Here is a 19,085-nt window from a genome sequence, read left to right as displayed (position 1 = left end):
TTTCTTAATTTGAATATGTTTGTGTAAAAGATCAAATGTACAGTGGCTAGGCTCTACTTTACATTAGAACAGTTCAGAAAAAAATATTTATTCAAGTGAATTTATCACTTGTATTAGTAACAGTGACAGTTAAATATCATTAATTGTCATATATCAACTAATACCTATTTAACCACAAATTATTGAACAATAATTTCAAAGACTTGCTGAAATGATATTACTGATCTCTCCCTCACTATACCAATCTCAGTGTCAATAAATCCCAAATACTATAAAAATTTTTCTCATCCTGTCACAGGAAAGAGGTTACCAGACCCATTATTCAGCAAGGGGGTGTTACAATGCCAGCCTTTCTATCCTAATGCACTCTTTAGAGAGTTCATTTATTAAGTACCAAATGGTCATCCTTGAAAACATATACATATAATTAATATTATACCTAGTTAGAAACCTAATTTATGTGTTTAAAAATACATTCTAATAGCAGCAACAACAATTAATGAGAAAAAGCCAATGAATTCCTTTTTTTATTGTATTGAATATTTATTTATGTTTCAGATGTTATCCCTTTACCCTATCCCCCCTGCTCAGGAACCCCCTATCCTATCCCCCCTCCTTCTGCTTCTATGAGGATGTGCCCCCACCTATCCCCCCACACACTCATCTCCCCAACCTCAAATTCCCCCACACTGGGCATCCAGCCTTCATGAAACCAAAAGTCTCCTCTTCCACCTATACCAGACAAGGCCATCCTCTCCTACATATAAACCTGGAGCCATGGGTCTCTCCTTATGTGTTCTCAGGCTGGTGGTTTAGACCCTGAGAGTTCTGTTTGGTTGGTTGGTATTATTGTTCTCCCCATGGGGCCACAAAGACTTTCAGCTCCTTCAGTCTTCTCTCTAACTCCTCCATTGGGAACCCCCTGACAGTTCAATGGTTAGCTGTGAGCATCCACCTCTGAATATGTCAGACTCTGGCAGACCTCTAAGGAGACAGCTATATTAGGCTCCTGTCAGCATGTACTTCCTGACTTCCACATCAGTGTCTACCTTTGGTGACTGCACATGGGATGGATACCCAGGTGGAACAGTCTCCAGTTGCCCCCTCCTTCAGTTTCTGTCCCACAATTTGTCTCAATATTTGCTCCCTTGAATATTTTGTTACTCCTTCTAAGAAGGACTGAAGCACCCACACTTTGGTCTTCCTTCTTTGTGAGCTTCATGTGGTCTGTGAGTTGCATCTTGGTCACTTGATCTTTAATAAAGGAGAAATGTAGAAGAATGCAAGTAGATCCATTCTTATCCCCTGTACACAGCTCAAATCCAAGTGGATAAAGGACCTTCATATAAAACCGGATGCACTGAAACTAATAGAAGAAAAGGTGGGGAAGAACCTTGAACACTTGGGCACAGGGGAAAAGTTCCTGAACTGAACACCAATGGCTTATGCTCTAAGATTAGGAATTGACAAATAGGACATCATGAAATTGCAAAGTTTCTGTAAGGCAAAGGACACTGTTGATAGGACAAAATGACAACCAACAGATTGGGAAAAGATCTTTATCAATCCCACATCTGATAGAGGGCTAATATCCAATATATACAAAGAACTCAAGAAATTAGGGTCCAGACAACCAAATAACCCTATTAAAATGGGCTACATAGCTAAACAAAGAATTCTCAAATGAGGAAATTCAAATGATCGGGAAACACCTGAAGAAATTGTTCAACATCCTTAGTCATCAGGGAAATGCAAATCAAAATAATCCTGAGATTCCACCTCACACCAGTCAGAATGGCTAAGATCAAAAACTCAGGTGATAGCAGATGCTGGCAAGGATGTGGAGAAAGAAACACTTCTCGCTTGTTGGGATTACAAGCTGGTGTAACCACTCTGAAAATCAGTCTGGCGGTTCCTCAGAAAATTGTACATAGCATTACCTGAGGACCCAGCTATACCATTCCTGGGCATATACCCAGAAGATGTTCCAACATATAACAAGGACATATGCTCCATTATGTTCATAGTATCCTCATTTATCATAGCCAGAAGCTGGAAAGGACCCAGATGTCCTTCAACAAAGAATGGATACAGAAAATCTGGTATCCCGCCCCCGCTAGATCAGCAAGGAAGATGCAACAAACTGGATCCTTCTCAACAGCCTTTATTGTAGAAGTGCTCTTTGAGATTTCTTGGAGAGACCTCAAATGCCCAGAATGGGCTGCTTATATACCGCCAGCCCTGGGAGGAGACAAGCGCATGGAGGTGCACGATTGGTCCATTTGCAGTGCTTCATTAGCATACACCTCAGCATACCCCGCCCAGGAGGGCTGATTGGTCAGGTTCATGGGACCCTAGTGGTACCTCATTTGCATGCCCCTTTGGGAGGGGCTGGAGCCAAATTCCAAAGTGTACTGAGCATGCGCAGTGCACTGGTAGTTACTACCAAAAGCCTAAGCAGGTGCTATCTTGACTAGCCATGTCAGATCGGCTGGCATGCACCTTGGCCCACCGAGTCTGAAGCAGCAACGCTGAGATTTGGCAGCCCTGTTCAGTCAGCCATCAGATCAGTGGCTTACAATCTGGTACATTTATACAATGGAGTATATACTCAGCTATTAAAACAAGGAATTTGAGAAATTCTTAGGCAAATGGATGGAACTAGAAAATATCATCCTGAATGTGATAACCCAATCACAAAAGAAGATACATGGTATTCACTCACTGATAATTAGATAGTAGCCCAGAAGCTCGCATTACCCAAGATGCAGCTCATGACTTCTAAAGAGACTGAGGAGTATACTAGAGGGTTTAGTGGGAGATAGAGGCAAAAACTGTCATAATTGCATTATGATCTCAAAAATGTTTTAAATTATTTTTAGAAAATTTCAATTTTTTACAGGATAATAATATTAATTACAATGCATGCAAATACCACTCCTCCATCTTTTCTTATCCTCACTCTCCCATCACTATTCACCTTCCACCAAATCTCCAGTTTACATTCAGGTCTTTATTCAGGTTTGATTTTTGTGACTTAATGGGTTTTATCATTCATGCATAGCTATTCACTTCAAAACTCACAAGTGCCTAAAGCAGAATGGGTATTTCTACTACTTCTCTAGCAGTTAGTAACTGTCAATACCTCCTTTTGAATATAGAATTTTCCTAAGAACCTCTTTCCCTCCATGAATTTATATTGAGGCGTTGGGAAGTCAACTACAACTACTGTGAATTCACCTATATAACCCCCATGGTGGTTATGTTGATTTAGTATGCTGAAATTCATGCAATCCTATAACTAGGTTAAGACAGATCTTTAGTTCATTTTAAAAAAGAATTTGCAGATATCTCTGCTATATGTTCATATAGATTACTTTGGCTTCAAATTCAGGGATAGTACTGTTGGATAAAATTTGTATTTAGTAGTTTTTGCAACTTCCCTACTGGTTTTAATGTTTGTCTAAGTAAGTTATATTTCCAACATCAATACATATTGGGTTCTTTTTACCCAACATCAACCACAGAATTTGTTGGAGTTTTCTTTCTTTTTTTTTTCTTTTTTTTATATTAAATAATAAATAATTATATTTATTATATAAATTTAAAATACAAATGATTATGAATAAAATAAATATTATAAATAAAATTGTATTATAAATATTATAAATAAAATTATAATATATATATATATATATATATATATATATATATATATATATATATATAAAATAACCCATGATCCACATCATTAGGTGTAAACTATGTTCATAGTGTGGTTTTTTTGTTTTTGTTTTTTTTTCTAATTTTTATTTTTTTTATTTTATATTTTAATTTACATTTAAGATGCAATCCCCTTTCCACATTTCCCCTCCCTAGAACACCCCTGTCCCATGCCCCCCTTTCCTTTTTGCCTTTATACGATTTTTTTTTAAATGTTAATCAAAGGATTTATAAGTTTGGTAATGCTCAATCAGAAGCGTAACCCAATACCCAACCTAGATATAAAAACTATCTTTGACTGGTGGAGACATGTGAACATCTGCCTCCATGCCTCCTCTCTCTTTCTCTCTCTCATCACCTAGCTTCTCCTCTTCTTCATCTTCTCTCCTTGTTCCATCTCTTCCTCTCAGTACTCCTTCCCACTTAGCTCCTCCTACATATCACTCTTCCTGTTAAAGTAGAACTTTTCTCTCAAAATACAATTAGAGCATACTTATTCCTAATTGTACCAGTGAGGTACAAGATAGTCCTAATACCCAGTCCATCATTCTGTTGACTAACCAGAACCTCTGTCATCTCTTCTAACTAAAACACTTACTTTCGATCCTGGCTTTTTGGCTTTAGAATGAATGTCAGCTGAAAACCATCTACTCAGATCTTTTCTCTCAAAGTAAATAGCCAGGATTGTTTATGAGACTATAGGTCTTCAACCCCATCAGAAATCCAGAATGACTGAGTTAACTGAAATTCTGGGAAGCACTAAGCATAGCTTCTAAAACTTAGCCAATTTATAGAGACCACTGAACACCTGAAAAGCCCCTATACCACCGAACGTTGGAGCATCAAATCTTCAGCCTTCTGGCCCAGAATCATCTGACAGACCTTACTGATGCAGAATTATTAAGGGCTGATTACTCTGTCTAGGCAGATATAATCAGTTGACTATTCTGCATGTGTGTCCTTTTCTGGACAGTAATTTGTCTGTAGATGGAGAGAGGCAATTCTTGCCTAGTGGCTGTCACCGCACAACTGGAGTATCTCCAAGGATGCTCAATTTCTTCTTAAAATCCACGACAGGAAGCTGTCAGGAGCAGACAGGTCTCTAATCAATATGAACATTAATATATAAATATTTGTAGCATCAGTTCTATGGACTTCTGATGTTTTGAAAACCAACTATCCATGTAAGGTAACCTGAACTGTTGTCTGTTCACTCCTCTCAGCTATTTCTAAATAAAATATGGAAAACACCCTAACAATAAACTCAAAACCATGAATTTGCTATAGTCCCTTAACTCATAGGTTAACCGTCCCAAATCAGTTAAAAAAGTTAAAAAAGGTTTGGGTCTAAGCCTTCTATTCCTAAATGTGTTATACAGGCACAATGCCCACGAGAGTATCAATATTCATCTCATTTTTATATTAATAAGAGGCTCATACCAATGAAAACCTTAAATTTGAAATCAAAGTAAATTTTGTACCATTTAAGAAATTATAACTTCATCTTGATAATAATTATACAGATTTCTACCAATAGGTTGTGGCTATGCAATAAGTCCTAGCTAATCCCCCCTGTTCCAACAAAACCACTACTTTTCCCTAGTAAGACAGACCATTATTAACCACATTAGTCCCCAAGCTCAGGGAATAGGGGCTCTGACTCTTCTTTAACTTCTTCAAGCTGATTAAGCGCGTTGAGATTTTAGAAGAGGGGTAGGGGGAAGAGTAAGTTGATAAGCCTCTGATGCTGTGTCTTCACTGAATCCAGATGGAATTCCAGGACATCGGAGGTTTGGGCAGGTCTGCTCAGTATGCTTGATGAGTAGATACACCAAGGCTAAGATACTGCCTGAGTTAGAGCGCCTGGGATCTCCGCTTCCTCTGGGTTCTTGGATGTTGGAGGCAGAACTGCCACCCAAGATCTGCTCAGTGCTCTGGCCGAGACCAGAAGGCTGGAGTTTTATTTCTTGAAATTGTTCAGGTTAGGATTACAATGTAGCTTTGCAGTGCATTTACTTCATGGCTAGAGAGGTTTTCACTTTGGAGTGTATTATATTGGATTGATGTCATTCTGCATAGACAAACAGAAACTGACATCATAAATAGCTTTTAGGTTTCTAAAATAATTTTATTTCTTTTTTTGAGATTATTTAGAGATTTTCAATAATAATCATAACAATAATAATAGTAGTAGTATTAGTAATAGAAGTATTTAATATATCAAAAAATCTTGTGATATTTTCTATTGTCAAAATTGTTCACAGGGAATCACTTAGAATGTGAATGCTGCTAAATATTCTATGTTGCGCAGATGAATCCTTGAAAAGAATCACACTGCTTTAAATCACATTAAGAAAATTCTCCTTATATACCATATCCTGGTCATGAACTTGTACAATGAATTCCCATCTCTCTATGCAAATATACCAATACTTTTGATGTTAATTCTGTGTAATGCCTCATAATCTCTGGTGCAATCAGGGCAGGGAATAGCTGACTCTTCAATAGCAATAGTAACATGGGTAGGATTTAAAAATACACTTCTTTATCATTATTGTAGCACTTGGGTCTTCCCCTAATATAGCAAAGTTGATGAACAAATACCTGCATGATTTTAGTTCAACTCATTTGTTTCAAATAAATTTTTTATAATATATGTGGTGGTAGGATATATCACATTGAAAGTAGCTGTCTTTTAGCTGTCAGAGATCTTGTGAAATGCTGAGACATGAACTCAGATCCTTTGCATTAACAATACAAGCTCTTAACTAAGAAATGGTCACTTCAGCTTTCTCTATCACTTCTTTAGGTGTCTATTCAATACCAGTCTAATAGTGAAGTCATCTCTGAACATTAACCAGCCAACTCCGAGTACCAAAATACTAAAATACTGTCAGTTTTTCTCTGGATATTATCTGTTTGGTCTTGATTGTTTCTGCATATCATCATAGTATAAATTTTTAATTTTTAAAAATTACTTCTGACCATGCTACTACCTCATTGAGTTCAGAATAATTGCTGTTTTCCTCCAGTGGTTGTACTTCTAGCATGGCTAGAAGGATGTCTGGAATAAAAATGGATATTGATAAATATTTGCTATTTTGTTTAATGGATACTAGATACTAAAATTCTGAAATATTTATCTGTTGAAATATCATAAATTAAACTTTGCTTAACTTGAACCGAGGGAATAAAACTTATCAGTTTTGAACTAAATAGTTTTGATTCCTATCACATTTTATTTTGATTACATGAAAGTAGAACACCTAATCAGCCCTGTCGTAGTCAAGGGAAACATGGAACACATCAATAAAATGGAGATCAAAGGGCATCGTGACTAGGAGAAAAGAATTTAAATGCTCTTTCATTTTCTCTCTTACTTTCTAAGCATAAGTAATTAGTGGGGTTAGTTCTTCCTTCTTTGATTTACTTTAAACCAATTTGAAAAGGAACAAATTACCTGAAATCTTAAAAGACAGGGTCTGCTAATCAGTAAAGTATAGTTCCTAAACTCACTGCAGTGATCTCCATGCTGTAAAGTGCTAATTCCAGATCTGTCTAGGTGAATAAATTTAAAGCTGTTATTGTTGAGTTGGCATGCTCATCTTAGTTCATCCCTGCATCAACTCAGTATTTCTCAAGAATATAAAAAATTTGACTATATTTCATGATGAAATTATAGATCATTTGGTATTTTAGACATTGAATTGGACAAAACATAATAAATAATATGAAACAAGATAATAAATAACACAAGATGTTTTCCATTACAGTATAAATAATGCTAATATATGGTATATTATAAGAAAAAGCATCCTGAAATACAGTAAACAAAAAAAAAAAAAAAAAAAGAAAGAAAGAATGAAATATTGGGAATGGATGTATTAGCCTCTCCTTGAGATTTTTTGTTTTTATTGGTTATTGTATTTATTTACATTTCAAATGTTATCCCTCTTTCCATTTTCCCCTCCACAAGGCCCCATCCCCTCTTCCCACACACCTGCCTCTATGAGAGTGCTCTCCCACCTGCCCACCTTCTCCTGCCTCTGTGGTCTAGTGACCCCCATCTTGGGTGATCAAGCATCCACAGGACTAAGTCTCCCCCTCCCAGTGATGCCAGATAAGGTAATCCTCTGCTACAAATCCAACTGGAGCCATGAGTACCCCCTGTGTACTCTTTGGTTGGTGGTTTAGTCCCTGGGAGCTCTGGTAGGTCTGTTTGGTTGATACTGTTCTTCCTATGGGATTGGAAACCCCTCAGCTCCTACAGTCTTTGCCCTAACTTCCCCACTGGCATCGCTACACTCAGTCCAATGTTCAGCTGTGTATATTTGCAACTGTATTGCTCAGTTCTGGCAGAGACTCTTGGGACAGAGGGTCCAGTTTCCTTGAGTTATTTCTGAGGCAATTGTTTGTCTTTGTTTATTGTTATACTATAGCTTACCAATTTTTTTTTTACATTGGTAGTTTTAAAGTTTTAGAAAATTCATCAATTCAGAAAAATAATCTTTTAATTTTCTCAGATGTTTCTCACAGCTTTCATCTATTTATCATACTTAAATTCTTCTTCTCCCTCCCCCTCCCCCTCTGTGTATGTGGGGGGAGGTTGTGAATCCCTCACACTATTAATGATACTCTGTTATACCTGCAGAGAGGAACCTAGCATAACTGTTTTCTGACAGGCTCCACCTAGCAGCTGACTGAAACCAATACAGAACCCCACAGTTAAACACTGGGTGTGGCATGTAGAGTATTGTACAAGAGTTGCTGGGAGAAATTGAAAACCTTGAAGGGGGTAAGAAGATCCCAGCAGAGCCAATCTACTTGGATCCTTAAGAGTTCTCAATGACTGAGCCACCAAAAAAGAGCATACACAGCTGGAATCTGGCACATATGTAGCATATGTGCAGCTCAGTCTACATGTATGTCCCTCAATAACTGGAGTGAGTATTCTCTGTAAAGCTGTTGCCTGTCTGTGGGATCTGCTTCCCAACAGTGCTCCCTCACCAGACTGCAGTGGGAGAGTCAGGTCCTAACTCTGCAGAGAGTTGATGGACCAGCATAGGGAAATACTCAGGGGAGGGTTCCACTATCTCAGAGAACAAGGTGGGAAGATAAAGAAAGGACCATATGAGGGAGATAGGAGCACAGCAATTGAGAAGTAAATATATATACAATTTTGAAAAGAAAAAAGTAAAAACAAAGAAATGTGTCTTGAATGGAAGAAGTAAATATCGTTAAAATATCTATAATGCACAAAGTGATCCGGGGAGTCAATGCAAGCTCTGTAAAAAGCAAATGATACCATTTATAACAGATAATGATATTGATGACGATGATGATGAAAAAAGAGGAAGAGGAGGAGGAAGAAAAAGAAGGAGAGGAAGAAGAATAAGAATAAGAAGAACAAGAACAAGAACAAGAAGAAGAACAAGAACAAGAAGAACAAGAAGAAGAACAAGAAGAAGAAGAACAAGAAGAAGAAGAAGAAGAACAAGAACAAGAACAAGAACAAGAAAAACAATAAGAAGAACAAGAAGAAGAAGAAGAAAAGTTTTTGACTCTTGATGTTCATGTAGTTGTATGCAACAATTACATTCTGAAGAATGAAGGTAATTGCCTCTTTCTGATATAAATAAAGAAAAAATCCTCTAAGTGTAAAGAAAATTGAATGTCTAACCTAAGATTAGGAAACATTCAACAATATACTAATAAAGGGTCAAGTATGATAAATGCATTTTTAAATACAGCATTCAATACAAGAAATAAAGACAAAATGCAAAAAATAGACAGGACATAAAACTAAGTTGCCTTTATACAGTAATTTGAGGAATAAATAGATTGGAAATTTCAATTGATAAAGTAGTGAAATACATTTCTAAAGATTTTGTAGTGAATACACAGCCCAAGTGCATGAGAAAAATCAAAATAAGTAAGGTAATAAAAAATAATCAAATAAATTAAAGGTGATAGATAGTATGACATCTAACAGAGAAGAAAACCCATTAGCCAATGAGTATATAAAAAACTGTTGAGCTATGGTATTTGACTATACATTACTCTAACCATAGTGCTAAATTATGTTGGAACTCATAATTAATATTATAAATTATATTGGGATATTATTCAACATCCTGTCTAGAGAAAATATAATCAACATTAATAATAGTATTTTGATAATACACCTTCTATCCCATGTTTATTCTATGAATACTAATAATAGTCAATTAGTAGAAATAAACTAACTCAAGAATCAATGAAAGAATAAAATATAAATATAATATAAATATATTATATATAATAATAAATATAATATATAATATTATATATTATATATAATATGAAATATAAATTATATTTTTATTTGAACATAGAAGGAATGAACTAATGAATGGAGAAAATGCTACATATATACTATGATACTATTCGATACTATTCAAACAGAAAAACAATATGGAAGGCTAACGTTTGTGACATCACAGATAGAACAAAGTTTGTTGTTTATTGAGCACTTCCAGGAACCAAAGAAAAAAGATTGTATTAGCTTACTCATATGTGACCCCTAAAATTAATAGATCTTGTGGAATTCAAAAGCAGAATAAAGTTCACCAGAGGTGGTCTGTGTTAAAGATGTATGGTAATTTCATTGTACTAACAAGCAAATTGAAATAGAAAGCGCTTTGTGTCCTAATATACCACTCAGTTACCTACCTCTCAAAGGCTTAAGTCCTTCCCACAAAACCCCACCTTATATTGGTTCTACAACTTGCTCATAGCATCATAGTCATGAGATATCAACAGACAAACATTTGGGGTACCTGTGAAATTCCAAATCACGACAACGGATATAAATAATGACAGAAAATCATATACACCAAAAGCACTTATAGCTTTCATTATATAAGTGAGCAAGGAATTAAGATATATTGTGCTTTAAAACTTAAATAACTAATGTGCATAAAAACAACATATAACACTTCAAGAATATATACATTTTAGTCTTTCTATATGTAACTCAAGCATAATCATAAGTAACATAAAACCTAAATCATATAGTTATATTAATTTTATGTGTATATTTTCATTTGAACTCTCAAATGAAATACTTTAATGTAAATAAACTACACAGACTGGAGGAAGATAACTTGTACATCTAAATACATCATGGTTGGGGCACACTTGTTCAAAAAAGTTGGATGTTGTGGGGGATAGGGAGAGACTATACATGAAGCAAAGGTATAATCACATGTACAGGAACAAGAAACATCCCAAGTTATATATGTTTTTTCTTTGTTCCAGTTTGTTTTTGTCTGAATATGTCCTTTTGAACTGTCTGATACATGCTGAATAACTACAATCACTAGACAGTTTCACTTGTGTCTGAATATTTAAAGACACTTAATAGATTAATGAAAAAAATTTTAAACAATCATTTGCAAAATCTGAGCTCAAAGGAGACCCAGTTTATCTGGCTTTATGTACACTACTTCACAATCTATGTGCACTTCTCATTAGGTTGTAATCAGCATGCAATATAGCCTAGAGCAAATGACATGGACATTGATTGATGTATTCATCTCGGATAGCATTTAAAAGCCAAGCACATTGTACTTCGTGAATACAAAGAAGGAAAACAGAATACATACTCAGACAGCAAATTGGTAATGTCCTTATCCTTAACATTCTGGAGTGAGCAACAAAGAAGGGCACTGGAGGCACTGAAGCAGAGCTTCACAACAAGCACCTACTTCTCTGTTGATAAGCCTGCATGAGAAAGCACACAGCGCAGAAACCCAGTTCCAATGAAGGCAGCAATCAACCTGTAGTCAGAGAAAATGGATAAGGAGTGAATACAGCAAGATTGGTTAGCTTTCTTGTGAGTAGGCAGGGTTCCAGAAATGCATTCTATCCTGAAGATTTTACCATCCTGTTTCAGGTTACTGGAAATCTGAGATACTGTGCCTTGAAACATTCTGTGTATCGAGATGAAAGGAAGCTTACATTCCTAATTAAAGTTACCATTCAGTTCATGTTGAAATAGGGACAGTCTCCTCTTATAATTAAGTTGCATTTGATGAAATCACACTATCATCTTAAAAGCAGGGGATGTGCTTTTCATGGCTAGGAGAAATGAAAATCAGAAAGGTAGAGGATGGAGGTTTGTGTTCACTGAAAAGCAGGTACCCCTTAGGAACTGAAAGTAGTTCCTGCGTGTAGGCAGCAGGTAAAAGATTTTTCAGTCATACAAATACAAGAATGTGAGTTCAACAAAGGGATTAATTTTAAGCAGTTTATTTTTCATAAAAGGTCTCACTCTGGCTAAATATTTGATCTCAGATCCAGTAATCATAAAAGACAATTCAAATGCTTTCTTATACTATTGATATAAAGAATTATAAGATAAGCAATACGTGTAAAACTGCTGTTTCTGGTAATTCTTTAGTACCGCACACTTAACATCTGAATTCAACAATAAGACATACTTCTAATCTTAGTAGGAACATTCTCTGAGCCAGAATAACAAACTAATGAGAAACAACAAAACAAATGAAAATGGACGTAGTAAATCATTTCAATCTCTATGTCTCAGAACCAGAAAGAAATCAGTAAGTATACTCTGTCACAATGCAAGAAGAGACAAAAGCCCATTTGACTTTGAAAGATGTCTGATGTCCGTTCTCTTCCTTTATCATACAAAAAAAGCTCACCAGATGACAAAGCTTGACAGCCCCCAACACAGTTATTTTTGTTGGGCAAAAAGAATCATTTCATTCAAACATCATTAGAATCTAATGAATCAATTTTTCTGCAGAATCTTTTACTTCATATTGAAAGAACCCTAGAATTTCAGTATTTACTTCAGCTTGAGAAGCATAATCTCCTGTCAACAGCAGGTTTGGTGAGAAAACTGGTAAGTAAAACCAAACTCCTTGTCTTTATTTTTTCTCATTGGGAACCAAATTTCAAGTGCTTTAGTGTACTTTGGTTAAACATTGATGAGGCAATGGAAATTCCTTTCTGAAGGAATATATTGAAAACCTATCTACAGCACTGGTAAGATGGTCTCATGGACATATCTAAAGCCTACCAGAGATAATGCATTCTAACGTCATTGTTGGGTATTATTGTATATGCAGCACAGAGTAGTCATGAAACTTTCAACTTTAACTCTTAGTTGAACTCAAGGTCTCATACATGTTAAATGTCTCAGTTTGTTTTCCTTTAACGCTGATACGACAATCTGACAAAAGCACACAAGAAAGCAGGTACCGATTTCAGATCACAGTCTGAGAGAAAAGACACTCATGACAAGGAAGCCAAGAAAACAGGAGTTTGTGTTACTGGGTAACGTTTCTTTCACAAACTCTAAGCAGAGTAAAGGGCTCCAAACTATGCTCATCTAGATTTTGTTTTCTCTTTATCCACTACAAATATCAAAATTTGGAAATGATGTCAGCTATTATAGGAAGTCTTTCCAACCACAAATGGCACATGCAAAAAATCCACTCCTGACCTATCCAGAAGCCAGTGTCTACTGAGATTCTACATTCTGTGAACTTAGCCATTAAAACTAACTAAAATAGTAAGGACATACATTCCTCTAAGACACATATTTACTCCTTTGTTTTTTCATTGCTAAACTTTTGTAAATCACTTTGTGGTTATGTGACCCATTGAAATATCATTGAAATTCTGGACCCTCTGGTAGTCTTTTTATTCATTGACATACATATTATTGTTTGTGTGTATGACATGAGTAAGTTTTCTACACAATTCTCTCTCTCTCTCTCTCTCTCTCTCTCTCTCTCTCTCTCTCTCTCTGTATGTGTGAATGTCTGTGTATCTGTCTGTCTTTCTGTAGGTCTCAGAACAACTCTGGGATTATTTATCTCTTTTTCACCTTCATAATGGTTCTGGCTTAACCAATTTATTGATTTTTTTACTTGACAAATTCATTGTATGACAGTATTATTCATAAAGGCACTAGTGATTTAGGTGAAGAATGCTTTCATTGTAAGGTATGTCTTTTGATGATGTCTTGCTTTGGTCTCTCTCTATGTTCACTTTCTGTTTTTTAGCTTGTTATGACTTGAACTGCCTTTTTCTATTAACTTTTCTTGCTGTTATGGGCCGATATCTGTAAAACTGTCTACCCTTCTCCCTTTGTGGTATATCTGACTGCTCTCACAGTGATAAACTATAACCAAAACGTTTTATATTTACACAAATTTTGCTATTGTCCTTTTAATTTGCATAATGTAGATGTTCTAAAAGTTAAAATAAAAGAGTTTTTAACCCTTCAAATTTTCTCTGAATTTACAAAAATTAGTGCAAATAAGTTAATCAATTTTTTAAAATTTTTATTACTTCTGAATAATATATACATATGTAGATAACATGCAAGCAGCCCAATAGTTGTTGAAGTTCTTTCTGGTTGGTACAAATAATAATGTTTTCTATGGCTTTGTGAACCGGCCAGTATTGTATACAAATTCACGTACATTAGAGTTAACTGGAGTCCATTACACAACATTTCTTGAGACCACGGCTCAATATATGAAACTATTTAAAGTGTACCTCTAGGTGCTCTGAATTGAAGCTATTGTCTTATGAATATTCATGACATCTTTACCATAGAGAACAGTATCACTTGCATTTCTGCATCTTGTGTTTGTCTGAATATCTCCATAAAAATATTAACATAATCATTTGAGAGCTCTGATATCCAAATAACTAGTATTCTGATACTATATCACAATTTTAATACTTGTGTGATTTTAGTTTATTTTACTAACAAATTACATGAGGCCCTATTTCCTATGTGTATGTTCTTTTACTTGAGCTACATACAGAAATTGTTACAGGTTTAACAATTTATTAATAACAGACAGACACTCTCCACACTGTTTTAGAGACAGAGAGGTCTCTAAAGATCAAGTCACTGTCTGGGTCTGCTCTGTAGTAAGGACTACTTTCTGATTTTAATGTAATGCAATATTTCCGAGTGTTCATGGGTGGGTATCGTGCCTGCCTATGAAAACTGTGGCAAGTGTATGCATGAAACTATTCTTAAAAATGTTTAGAAGCCAGAAGGGTCATCCCTCCTGGCCTAATCATCCACTAAAGAACGCTACTCTTAACATTCTCTTAGTTCTTAGCTTTAATCAATTGAATTTGGGAATGAAGAGTAGAATGAGTGAACCATTTATATGCTTTGTAACAATAAACTATAATAAATAAATAATCAACAACAATATATAAATTCAGTTACAACTTCTTATTTTATTTTTATATTAGATTTAAACAATAAATGTTAATGTATTTTATTTTCATAAATATTAGTTTAATCAATCAATACATAGGGCTATTTTCATATTCAGCGACATTCTAACATTTTCAATAAGGGGATATTTAAATTTATCTACAAATTTAATCGTTTACTGAGAAAAATAGCTATAAAATGTTGCTTATGAATTTGCCAAATATAAGAGCATTATCAAAAACATTTGATCAGTGTATTAAAATCAGAGTTCTAGAAGAGTCTCCACTGCATAGGTTTGTGATGGTAAAGCTCAGAACACTAACTCAAGTGAAGAAGTGCTGGAGAGTTTTCCATGTTTCTCGCTGAAAACAGAGAATACAAAAGATATTCCTGACCAAAAATCACCTATGATCAGCTCCAGACATTTTGTTTGTTCTGACTGCCTTAAAAATAATATCATTTAAAATCAATATTTTAACTGTATTATTTAGGTAATTAACTGCCCCAGTTATATCAAAATCTTTTAACTGTTTTGTCAAACCCTACATATTTGCTATTTGAAATTGAATTTTCCATTCTAATATATTGGTAGCATGAGTAGAAGTCATAAATTTTACTAGATACTCCTTCATAAAGAAACCTATTTTGACATAAAACATATGCTCTTTGATAGGCAATCCATGTTTATTTCACAATCTGTTTCTGAGATGAATACATTCAAAATTTATTGATCTTCACTAGAGTAAAATCTATAAAATATACCTAAGTATTTCAATATGTCATACCAAAATCAATATAGTCTTTTGTTTCAGAAAATATACATCTTTTATGTATGTTGTTTTCTCAATCTTTCTCTTATTTCTTTTTTTACTTTAGGAGTCTAACAGTTTTTTTTTATTTAAGTTATGAAATATGAGTTTATTCTCACTCAGCCGAACATAGTTAAAGTTTGAAGATTGACTTTGTTGTGTCAAGGTTGAATTGTTGGAGTGCTTTTCAACTAGATCCATGGTCTACATAAAAAGTCTGAGTTCAGTTGAAAGGGGTTACAGATGAAAACAAAACTGAATTGCTCATCCAAGGGATTCTTATATTCTTCCTGAATTTACTTCTCACATGTAACATCACTTGTCTCAATAGTTGATTTACATAGTAAGGATTATTTTTTAATTTCATTAGATGGATGACCTTTAATACAGAAAGGAATTATGAACTAAGTATTTTTGACATTTTCAGGTCAATGTGTATTAGACCTAAAACTAATCAACATCATATCAAAATTATTTTGTGACACTTCTTTCTAATAAGAAAACTGTTACAGACATATAAATAGATCTGTCTGGTTTGTTTAGCATATTTCATTTAAGTTTGTTTCTGTATATAAGGTTTAGAACTTACATGGAAAACTTTTGGCATTTTTAGTATAGTATAAAACTATATTGCTTTTGGCATGGCATATTAATATATTCAGATATATACAATATATTTTAGCTAAATAAATAATAAATTTTGAATGTATTAATCTCATGTTCAGGCTGCCATAACAAATACGCAAGTTTGAGTTTTTCAGATATAGCAATTCATTAGCAAGCTTCATGCTGCAAATTTTAAGATTAAAGCACTTGAATATTTAATGGGCAGTCAAATCTCACTTTATGTTTCATAACCAAAGCCTTCTATGTCCTCAAAGAGAGGACACTGATTAAGGCCATGAGTCTTCTTTAAAAGGTCTCCTTCTATGACAAGTAAATCCAGTGTGCAATTGTTAAAATTCATTGTAGTAATGCAGTCCTCTATGCAATGTGAGAAAAAAGAAGATTGGTCTTTTATAAAAGGGATTAAATGATATTAGTATCCTTACCAATAAAATCCTAGAGCTCTCTTATTTCTACCCACTATTGAATGGCATTATCAATTGCTGACTTTATACAGGACAGGAAATATACCTCCAGCACAGGAATCTAACACATGTTCTCAGAAGTTGCAACAAAATGTGTGAAAAAATAATTTGTGTTATAAATACACAGCTTATGCTATTTTGTGAAAGTAGCATTATTGGACTAAGATACGAGGCTTTTGGTGAAAAAGTTTCAGTACATGAATCATGAATTTGGCAATAAAAAAGGCCTTTATGACATAAGTGTATATTATAATTTTACCAACTTTATTATGCAGGCATCTTTTATAACTTCAGGAACATTTTGGTAACTAAAACACAGTTGTTTAAAATAACATTGAATTGATGATTTTCTTGTCAGTTGGATATCCAATATCCTGGCTACTGCTTTCTTAGGCAGTCTGCTAAGTGTCTTTCCAGAATTAATAAAAAATGCTGTTTTTTTTTTTCTAGAAATTAATTTGTTTACAACTTCACTCAGTTTCAGGACCATTCATTACCTATCATTAAATGACAAAGTTATACATTTATTGTCTTTTAGACTGAAACCATCTTCAGATCCGATAGTATGCTCAGTCTTTGAAGCCACCATCACTTCCTGCCCCTTGCAATTTTTATTAAGAAATGTGCTTTTCTCTTTTGTCAAGTTCATAGTAATTTCTGGTGCAGACAACCAACATGAAACTGTTTTCAAGCATGTCAATCACTATTGTAACTTCAATTGTGAAGACATGTGGTCAAACTTTAGCCATGATAAATAGTTAAGAACATATTTCTGCTTGGAAAATACACATACATCTTTTTAGGTTAACTTGGAAATACCATCATAGTCAAAGGCCTATTTTCAAACAACACACTGGCTTTTTGATGGCAATTATAATACCTAACTCATTAGTATTATACGTAATTAGGACTGGTTCAGATTATTCAAAGAATCTAACTGAGAAAATGAAAAAAGTAACTTAAAGCAGCTTCTTTGTACTTAAAAATTTTTCTATGTCATTTCAAGTTTCAAGGACTAGTACTTGGAATACAAGATTTTCAATCATTGTGAAACTATATGTATAAAAATAACATTTTTTAGGTCTTGAGAATGGCTAAGGTAGAAGGAACACTTTTAATTACAATTTGTTTTCAGTACTTCTACAAAAGTACTCACGCTTGAGTCAAGTTAAGGGGATCCAATACTGTCTTGTATTGGATACTAATATGATACAAATATATTCATGCAGGTACACACATGTATACATAAGCATCAAAAATGCAAATAAATATATCTTTAAAAAAATAGCATAATTGACACTTTACCAATGAATTTCTTAAGTCAGTACAAATGACAGTTCAAAATAAAGTAAAATTAATAATAACTAATTATCTATTCCTGGTCCACGTAATATTTTCCTTTGTACTTTTACTTTCTGTAAGACATACTTATTATGCTAGTGGCTGGGAACTGAATTAATCTATTGATTTCAAGTGCACTTGTCAACATAATTAGTATAATGTTCCTCTAAATTTACTGCTCAGTTAGACATATAAGTAGTTCTCCTTGGAAGGTTAGGGTGACTAGCTTTCACAGTTCTAAATTTAGCAAAGAGTTTAGCAGTAAAATGCTCTTAGCAAAATCAAACAAAAATCTAACTAATTGCTTTCAATTGAAAACAGGTCTGCTTATCTCCACACAGATTAAGTGTGAATGCATAAAGGGCAGACTCCTAATGAGCAGCAGTCATAAGCAGGGCAGAAGAAAGGGAAATTTATATATATATATATATATATATATATATATATATATATATGCATGCATACACATATATACACATATACACTATACATGTATATAATATATGTAATGTACATACATATTTATATATGTAAATTATATGCGCAAACATATATGTACATATGGAATTTTATATATACATATTATATTATACATATTATATACCTATAATATATATCATTTGTATATATAATATATTAAAAGCATATATATATGTTACAAGCATGTATATATATATGATTTAAACAGAAATAATAGCTATATAATGTCACTGCCAATCAAAAAGAGGTTTGGGCATGTGCTTGATGTGCTTGAAGGTAAATGGATATAGTAAATCCATTTCTATAACACCCTACTCTACTCTAGGCAAATCAAATTTTCAGATAGAAATCGTCATTCAGAGAACACTTCTGCAATTT

Source organism: Arvicanthis niloticus, chromosome 19 (genome assembly GCF_011762505.2).
Source record: "Arvicanthis niloticus isolate mArvNil1 chromosome 19, mArvNil1.pat.X, whole genome shotgun sequence".
In the NCBI taxonomy this organism is placed as follows: domain Eukaryota; kingdom Metazoa; phylum Chordata; class Mammalia; order Rodentia; family Muridae; genus Arvicanthis; species Arvicanthis niloticus.
Note: the sequence above shows the minus strand (reverse complement) of the source record.